At 34.6% G+C, this 8,982-nt stretch overlaps 1 long non-coding RNA gene across 2 annotated transcripts in view; it reads right to left on the reverse strand.

Annotated features, from left to right (window-relative positions):
• The window catches only part of LOC129784587 (uncharacterized), a 22,221-nt gene extending 15,826 nt beyond the window's left edge, over positions 1 to 6,395 (reverse strand). For both annotated transcript variants that reach the window (XR_008747477.1, XR_008747478.1), the window contains exons 1-4: positions 6,042 to 6,395; positions 5,494 to 5,538; positions 3,384 to 3,445; positions 688 to 760 (exon numbers count right to left, since the gene is read on the reverse strand). This is a non-coding gene — a long non-coding RNA (uncharacterized LOC129784587). The remainder of the gene's footprint in view (positions 1 to 687; positions 761 to 3,383; positions 3,446 to 5,493; positions 5,539 to 6,041) is intronic.
• Positions 6,396 to 8,982: the final 2,587 nt, after the last annotated feature.

An 8,982-nucleotide genomic window follows, 5' to 3' on the forward strand; every position in this document is an offset into this window, starting at 1 on the left:
TGTTACTGTCATAAATGCTGAAGGTCAGAAAACTTCATTTAAACCAAGTATGTACACATTGCTACAAAGGAAAAGGTAGGAAAATAACACGTGTGCACTGCTTCACAGACTCAACCTTCTTAATATATTATCAGCCAGAAGTAAAAAAGGTGACATATTCTCTTATTCTTGAGAGGATTTTCTTAATATTACTTTATATTTTTTATTTGTAGTAAAATATTTTCAGCAGGAAATTCTCATTCTTAAATTATCTGTATTGAAGAATTAAAACTGTTTTGGAACCTAAAAGCTCACAGAGCAAGGGTAGTTTAAATCCTGTTTTCACACATTTTTAGGCATGACAGATTTGGAGGGGGAGGCTGGGGAAGGAAGAGACAAAGCAGAGGAAAATGAATACAAAGGGGGAAGGAGGACTGGAACAGATTTTGGCGTTAGGGGGTTTTGTGTGTTCATTTCTAACAAGGTATCTCCTACAGAAACTTTCACTGCTCCAGCACTGTTACAATAGAGCCTCCTCGTGGCAAAGCAGAAACCTACTCCTTCAAAACCCAACTTAAACACTGCTCCTTTCCCATTTGAAAAGGTCTTTAAAAAGGTCGAGCTACCCATCAACTTGCAAACCACCCTGCAATATGCAAGTCCACACTTTAAAAATTACTGTCCTACAAAAGTTGAATAAATGAGTACCTCATTTGATGTTTCTTCTCTCAACTTTAGGAACTGTGCATTCCATAAGTATTTCTGCTCTGTTTCTGTTCTCCTGCAAACAAGATGCAAGCTTTAAATATTATTTTTCTATATCAAAAGACAGAGTTGTTAAAATCCTTACTTCATATATGATTGATTTTTCTCTGCATGCTGAGGTTTTTTCCCTGTTGTGAGATGTTAATTTCAGGCTAAGACTCTTTTACAAAACAATCCACCAAGTGAAAATTTCTTGAAACTGTAAGATTGCTTCAGTTTAGTCCAGCTAGATTATCATTAAGTGAAACCTGAACAGAATGAGGCCATCATCAATCCTTGTAACTACTGATTTTCATCTTTCAATCATATAGACAGTAGAAGGATAATAATTCATCCCACACAGAACAGCAGGAAATTTATTCCACTGACAAAACAGCTTTCAAATTTCTCTCCAAGCTATGTGCCTGTTACCAAAACTGTGAAACAAGCTGAATGGCATTATACCAATGGGGCAGCTTACAAAAAATGATAATCAATTTCAATACAGTAATTATCAAAGAGTTGCAGTGTACAGCTTGGCATCTAATGTAAATCTGCTTAGATGAGATATTGGGAAGAAATTCTTCCTGTGAGGGTGCTGAGGCGCCGGCACAGGCTGCCCAGAGCAGCTGTGGGTGCCCCATCCCCGGCATGTCCAAGGCCAGGCTGGACGGGGCTGGGAGCCACCTGGGCGGGTGGGAGGTGTCCCTGCCCGTGGCAGGGGGCTGGGACTGGGTGATCTTGAAGGTCCCTTCCAACCCAAACCAGTCTGTGATTTGATGATTTAGTAAAACATTTGTTCAAATTACATTTTTCAAGTAATTTGATTTTAAAATTATTCTGATAAGAAGTGTGACCAGTAGTGACTACAAAGAATCAGGAGTCAATTTTATTAGCACAAAACACAAACCCACCAAAAATTAGGCCTAGTTTCACCAGAAGTATTTATTTGATACGTGTTCATATCAAGAATAAGAATCTACCTGAGTACCTGCAAACAGTGTAGGGGAAGATGCCAAATTTTCTCTTTTTCCCTTGCATTTAGGTACTTAAAATATAGGAGCCAAGGAGTTTGTAAACTATTTTTATAAGTCAGACTACTAGCATATAACAGAAGATCTTCAAACATGCTTGCAAAGAAGGGTAGTTATAGAGACTACAAGTATTTCTTCTTAATTCTAAAGCCATTCTTAATCTGTGTAACTATTAGGGGTGCAGACATCACAAACCACACATCTGCTATTCCTAAAATGGGTTAGGATCTCCCCACCCTGGTTTGTGCTTGTCCTTCTAAGTGTTTTCCAATTTAGATTGATCATCAAAACCACCCTGTAAATGAAGTGAAGAACACGTGAAATACCAAGGGAATTCTTACAATTATCATCTGATTTCATCATTACTTACCTGTTTCTTAAAATTGTCCCTGACAAAAATTGTCAATACATAAAATAGGTATTATGTGTCAACACAGAAAATCATCCAGAGTAAAGGTCTCAGTTTCCAAGGGGAAAAGCAGTATGACATTCCATCATCACTATTCACATCATTCTTTTCCTTATAAGTTTATCTTTAAAAAGGTAATAGAACAATAACAAAAGCAAGAGGTATGACAGTCCGCATACCTACATTATGTGTTCATATATTTACCCCAAATCTAAGCACCTACGTACCGTTAGCATTTTAGGAATATTTGGAACAGCTGTAACACAGTTTTCACAGAAGGTTAAAATATGTAAACATGTTTTATCTAAAAGTCTTAATTTACACTGTTGCAATCACACTTTTTAACCCTTATCAGAGCAGCAGAATATTAAAGACCCCCACTCCCAAAACACATGGGACAATAGTCTTACACAAATGACAGACGCACCAAGAATGCTCAGTATTGCCTCTAAGAAGCAGCTATCTAGCATGTCAGCTCAGCCTGCCCAGAACTGGCTTAGAGGGGCTCTAAATATCAAAGACATCTCTGGAAGGCAGCACTGTTGGAAAGCATGCATTCTGAGATGCTATTCAAGATTTTGTGGGCTAGGGTTTCTCTGGAAGTTTTTTTCCCAGTAAATTAGTCCAATTGCAATGAAGAAAGAAGTGTAGAGAGGACAAACAGCCTGCTGTGTATTACTCTTGATTAAAGGGTGATACTTCCTTTAAGCAGCAACTGCTATCACAGTGAGGAAAGTGCTGCTCAGAATGCTCACTACATATTTACATGAGTCAAGCTTAACAGAAAAAATGTAGTGTTTCTATTATTTTAAACTATCTTAAGTTACAATAATTTGATTTTTAAAAACTTAAATTAATCCTTGTCTTTGTATGCTATCCCCTGAAAAGAATGTTGTAATAATAAAACAGAGGCTTGGGTGTAAAAAAGTTTTCATTAGTGCACCTCATACTAGACTTCTAATAGTTTTAATTTAAACATTATAAAAATAATGTCAGTCTACAGGCAGACATCTTAATAAAGTGAAAGCATGTTAATGTTTCAATTAAAAAATCACACACACAAAGATCTGGCACATGTGAAAGCGTTTCAGAATCACAATTGGATTTTAATGACATTTTTTAAATGAAAAGACACGAGTAGAGGGCAATATTCTAGATGTACTTTTTATATTCTGTAGTAAATTCACTAGCATGCATTCAACATTAAATTTCAATACCTGAACTATTTGCAGTTGCTGGATTTTCATTTTCCGTGGAGACCAGCATGACTTCGTAAGAACTGATAAAAAATAGGAAAAATTTGTTTGGAAATATACAAGAATGAATTCTTTTCTAAAAAGAGCATGGAAAATAGCTACACAAATATATCAACCATTAAAAGTTGCATTCATTTACCAAGACACAATTAAAACAACAAAATAATGGCACAGTAAAAAAATGTTACTAAACCACTTAATAAATGATGGCACAGAAAAAAAAAATTAAATGCATTTAACTTACTAACTTGTGCATTGCTACAATTTATTAACAGCAGAATCTGCTATGCATCAGGAATGTTCATATTCTAGACATCTTTTATAGAAATAAACCATATTTGCTTTCATCTTAGTAAAACAAGTTATTCTGTTTGCTTTATGAAAACAGGGCACACATTAATTGTACTACATTTCTGTGCTCTCTAAACCACCAATTACTCACATTACCCAAAACCTGGCAATTTCATCATCTCAGACTGCATAGCAAATGGCATTAGTGCGGTACGTTGTGAAATCTACTGGGGTACATTCTGTTGTCTCAGACCTGGGGTCACTTAAAACTCAAAAATATCAGTAGATGCCGTTAGGCATGCTGAAATGTATACCTGCTGAGAGGTTCATTTTACAGTGTAGATGGTAAATTACTTCCTGCAGACTTTGTATATGTCTAAAATAATCCAGTTGATCTGAGGGTGTAAAACATCTGTCTAAGATTAGTGGGTCTAGAAACATATGAAGTGCAATTTACTCTGAGAAAAAGATAAAATCGACTAAGGGGGTATTTGTTTGCCATTAGCACTACTTGTATCGTGGGACACTTGTCTGGGCTTGCCTGGTGCCAGCCATCAGGACATCGTGTAAGTGGAGGAAATGCTAAGTACCCAGAAGCAGTAGATCTACTGCATCGGGTTTTGATCAAAAGAACAGCCATTTAACACAGTCGATTCCCTGCAGATTTCTCCGTAAGAAACAAGGGAATCCTAGGCACACTTTGTGATTGTTGCAACCACATAAATGCCAGCTTTTACCTTCTTTCCTCTGGATACCCTGGTTTTAACTGCTGGTAACAATATAACCAAACTACTCCAGCTGTGTCAAGTTAATGTTTTGGATCTTATTCCTATGCAATTATAAACCAACAAATCTTCTTTACTGATTTCATTTTTGCCATAAGCAAAGATTAATTTGGATATTCAGAAGCCAAAAACCACATTAATATTTTTTTCTGTAAAATAAAGTTTAAAAATGCAACTTGAAGTGAATGTACTGAAAAATAATGCTGACTACTACCTTCCAAAGCAAGGTAAGAAACCTCATGCATGCTTTGAGCAATGTAAATTTGACTTCACAATGAAACCCAAAGGCTGAAGACATAAACCTGGTGTCAGCCGTGCAAGTATCAGCCATGCAGGATCCTATGCTAAAAGAAATTTTACCCATACAGACATATAGACCATCCTGTCATATTTTTCCAGTCCCATATCACACAGTTGCACATTCATAAATCATTGCTTTTTGCAAACAGCAGACAAATAATTGGCAGATTATATGCAGTAATACATACAGAATCACAGAGTGGTCAGGGATGGAAGGGACTGTAAACACTCAGAAAATCTTGAAAATACCATGAGAAGGGAGCATTAAATTAAAAATGGCAGGTGGACTGTAATCAGAAATAAGATTTCATATTATTCCAGTAACACAGCATACAGTGGATTAATTGCCAGATTAAATAAAGCAACAAAACAAGATCAGGTAGCAGATAAGTGGCTTCTTCACAAGCTTGAAGGCCAGATTCCACCTAAACAAGGATTCCTGCAGCTTGCACAGTATTTTTTTCAGTACTGACCTTGACTGTGCACTTTAAATTCTTTTTTTGCATTTCTGATTTGGGACAAAAAATATTTGATAAATGGTAGTAAAATTCAGACACAGAAAAATCAGAGTAGAACTGATTCCTGCTTGCTTACAAAATTTCCTCAGGAAAGAAGTTCTGTGGTAACCTGTCTTTCATTTTTTTACAGTATTAATGATGTCTTTGTTTTACATCATCTTGCAGCTGTTTACTTACGAGATCACAGCAGTAACCAAGGGTCTGATCAGATCTCTCCTGGCACTAGAGAATAAGTGGAAAATATAAGGAAAAGAAGGCAGTACATGAAGTATCTGTTTAAGGAAATAAAAATGAGCCTATGCACAAGAAATAACATTTTTGTTATAAACCCAGTTATTTTGGTTTTGTCTATAAAGAGGCCAAAGTAAGTTATTATCTTCTTACTAGCTGGTGCAGAAAAATCCCATTGGATAACAGAGAGGAAGAAGAAAAGGTGGACACCTGATCTCCAACCTTTCCACTGCATTTCCTGTCATTCAGTAAGAAATCAGTGCCCAAACAGCCCACGAAGCACTTTGGGCTGATCACCTGGCTTCGACCGCAATGGGTAAGCTGGAGATACTGCAACCGCAGTGGACACCTAATGATAACATTGTTTAAATCCAACTATTAAAATTTAACAGCCAATAAAAAAGTTGAGAGGAAAAGTAAATTTTCTCATAAATGCTTTAAAGCAATATAAGGACATTAACTAGATTCTGCTATTCAACTCTATAGATACATACCCTGTATAGTCTAAGACATGTGCTAAAGTGAAACCAGAGTAAGGTGATAGCAGAAGTGTATTTGAGGAGCTTGGTATATTTATGATATCAGGACAGAAAGCAGAGGGTCCAAACTGGTTTACTACTGTATTTTGATGGTCTGCACTTGGAAGCACTGTCTGACAAAGGAGGAAACAAATATTACATTGTCATAAAACCTACAGTAAAAGCCTAGTCATATTTGCAAAAAGTGCTAAAGTAATCAAGGTGTACTTAAACACAACAGAAGAAAAATCACGTTAAATACACAGTAACACCAAAGCATTTTTTTTTCCTTGAAGCTCAACTTGTTTTTAAAAACCCCAAACACTTACTTAAATTTTGAGGCTTATAAGCATCTTACTTGACCTTATCCTTTTTTTGCTTTGTTTTTGGGAAAAATTTTTGAGAAAAGATGAAGATATGAAACTAATGCTGTAAAACATATGATAGCCTTTAACAAAAAGACAAGATTTTATGTTTGTTACATGCAATTCTTTTATATTTTTAGATGTGAAAAAGACTTAGATTCCAAAGACTTATTTTAAACAAGCTTATTTCTGTAAAAGTAAGTGAGGTTTTTTTTAATTAAATATACTGTCCACATGAAACAGGAGGCTGACAGTTCACGGAACTTCTCTCATAAAATTAGCTAAAAGAATTTCAGCACAAAAAATACAATCATGCTAAGGACATGAAATATTCATGTTCTTCATAAGAATCATATATCCTTAAAAAAAAAAAAAGACGACATTTTGCAATCTTATCGTTTTATTAATAATATATCAATACCTCACATGAAAAATCCTCATATATTAATAGCTATGTTCCTAACATGTTCATTTTAACTTTCATTGACGAGAGAATTGGTTCTCAACTTGCATTTCATGGCCCTTAATGCAACTGGTGGACTACAGCTAAATGGCTGATGAAAGATAACTTGAAAAAGTAAGTATGCTGTAAGAAGCTTTAACTCTGTAATGAAGAGGTGTGACCCTTCACTAGAGAAATTCCAGTGGCTCTCCAGTAGGATAGGATCAAAGCAAAAGTTGTCAACACATATAGTGTCTAAGCTCTGTTGTGAGTTTATTCAATAATGATGACTGAAAAGAACTTCATTGTATTCTAAAACTGAAAATAAACTAATTCTCAAAAGATCAGCCAACTTAAGAGCTCTTCATAGACTTTTTTTCTGTTAATGCAAGCAACAGCAACATAGCTTTCACAGTCACCAGGTTTCAGTATAAACATCCACAGTTATCTATTACTTTACAACTAGGCATTAGTGCCTATATTAGCATAAGCATCTGTATCATACCTGATGAACAGCCTTTTTGGAGAACATTTTCTCCTGAAATGCTGTCAGAGCATTAATACGTCTATCAAGTTTTGATACTTTCTTCTGCAACAGAAAAGAAACACAGCATAGGTTAAGAAACAGAGTTCACCTGAAATAAATAAGTTATAAATTATTATCATATGAAAAGTAGACAGTGAAACAATTGCAATCAACAAAGGCTAAAAATCAGAATTATTAACTTATCTTTATGTTACACAAGATGAAAAGATTACATATTTTTGGGATCTTTCTCTAATGTAGCATAATAGTCAGATGTGATACACATGCAAAATATTCACAGGCAAAGAAACTTACTAAGAATGTTTTTGCTATTTCTTCATGTTTGTTTTTGCATTGTACTTGTTCCACTCTTCTATTTAAACTTTCCAGTTTTTCATTAAAGAAGTAATTATTTAAAATATCCATCCGCTCACCAATCATAAGTTTGATCTATAATAAAGAAAAGCTGTGTTTCAAATTAAAAAAATCTAAAAATGACTATACAAATACTGCTCAATTTAAAATTTATCTGTGTCTCAGGAGAGTAGAGCCATTTCCTTTCCATTGTTTATATGGCATTTCTGGCAGGTAAAAAACATTGAATATTGTACCTTGGTACTCTCCATTGGACTTAACTCACTTTGCATAAAGGACATGTCAAAACATACCTACCTTCTAAAATTTAAAGAGGTAAAATTAATATGTTTATATTAATCACTTGCAGTGCACTGATATAGCTTTAAACTTTTAAAAAATGTTTAAGATTTCTCTACATACAAAATTTAGGATTTTACTGGCTACAGGACTGATGATCAAAAATTGCTGAGAAGCAAGATCTCTGCTTTCAAGCAGAATACTCATGAGCAAGTGAAGCTTGTTATCCGGAGAAATAAAACTATTCTTAATGACTATATAAACATGAATAATTAAATTTTAAATAAATTATAAATATTTTAAATTACTTATATTAAAATTACTTGTTGATTTTACACATCAGAACAGGTCTGGATACCAACAACAAGGGAAAAATGTCTATATAAGCAGGACCGAGAGTGCATCTTAATGTCAGGAAAATTAAGATTTTATAATCAAGTAATGGATTTCCTAGGAGTAAAAAACTTTCCATTTAAAAACATACAAATTCCTGATCAGTACTCTCTACATGAAGTACTTATTTTCTGCCTCTGTGATAAAATTGCCAAACTCGGGCCTTTCATTCAAGGATTTTACTGAATTGCTCCTGCTTTTCTGCAACAATACAATAGTTCCATCTTCAAAAGAAAAAAAAAAAAAGGTGCAAAGAAAGTGTTTAGGTTCTTTAGGTCTCTTAATTAAAATATTTATTTCCTATTACACCTAATAATTGCTAAAATGTTGAGGCTTTTAAAATACTTTCAATCTTACTGCCTTAAACAAAGTATTGTCTTGGGGCCCGGTTTTAAAGAGAAATGTCTCTGTCAAAGACATATATTGATGAATAACAGATACTGATGTGTTACAATACTGCTAAATATGAAAAATACTTATGCTGATGACATTCATAGGATCAGATCTTTCACTCTTGATGCTCATTTACTGCAGCCA

This window comes from Falco peregrinus, chromosome 5 (genome assembly GCF_023634155.1).
Source record: "Falco peregrinus isolate bFalPer1 chromosome 5, bFalPer1.pri, whole genome shotgun sequence".
NCBI classification, from domain to species: Eukaryota; Metazoa; Chordata; class Aves; order Falconiformes; family Falconidae; genus Falco; species Falco peregrinus.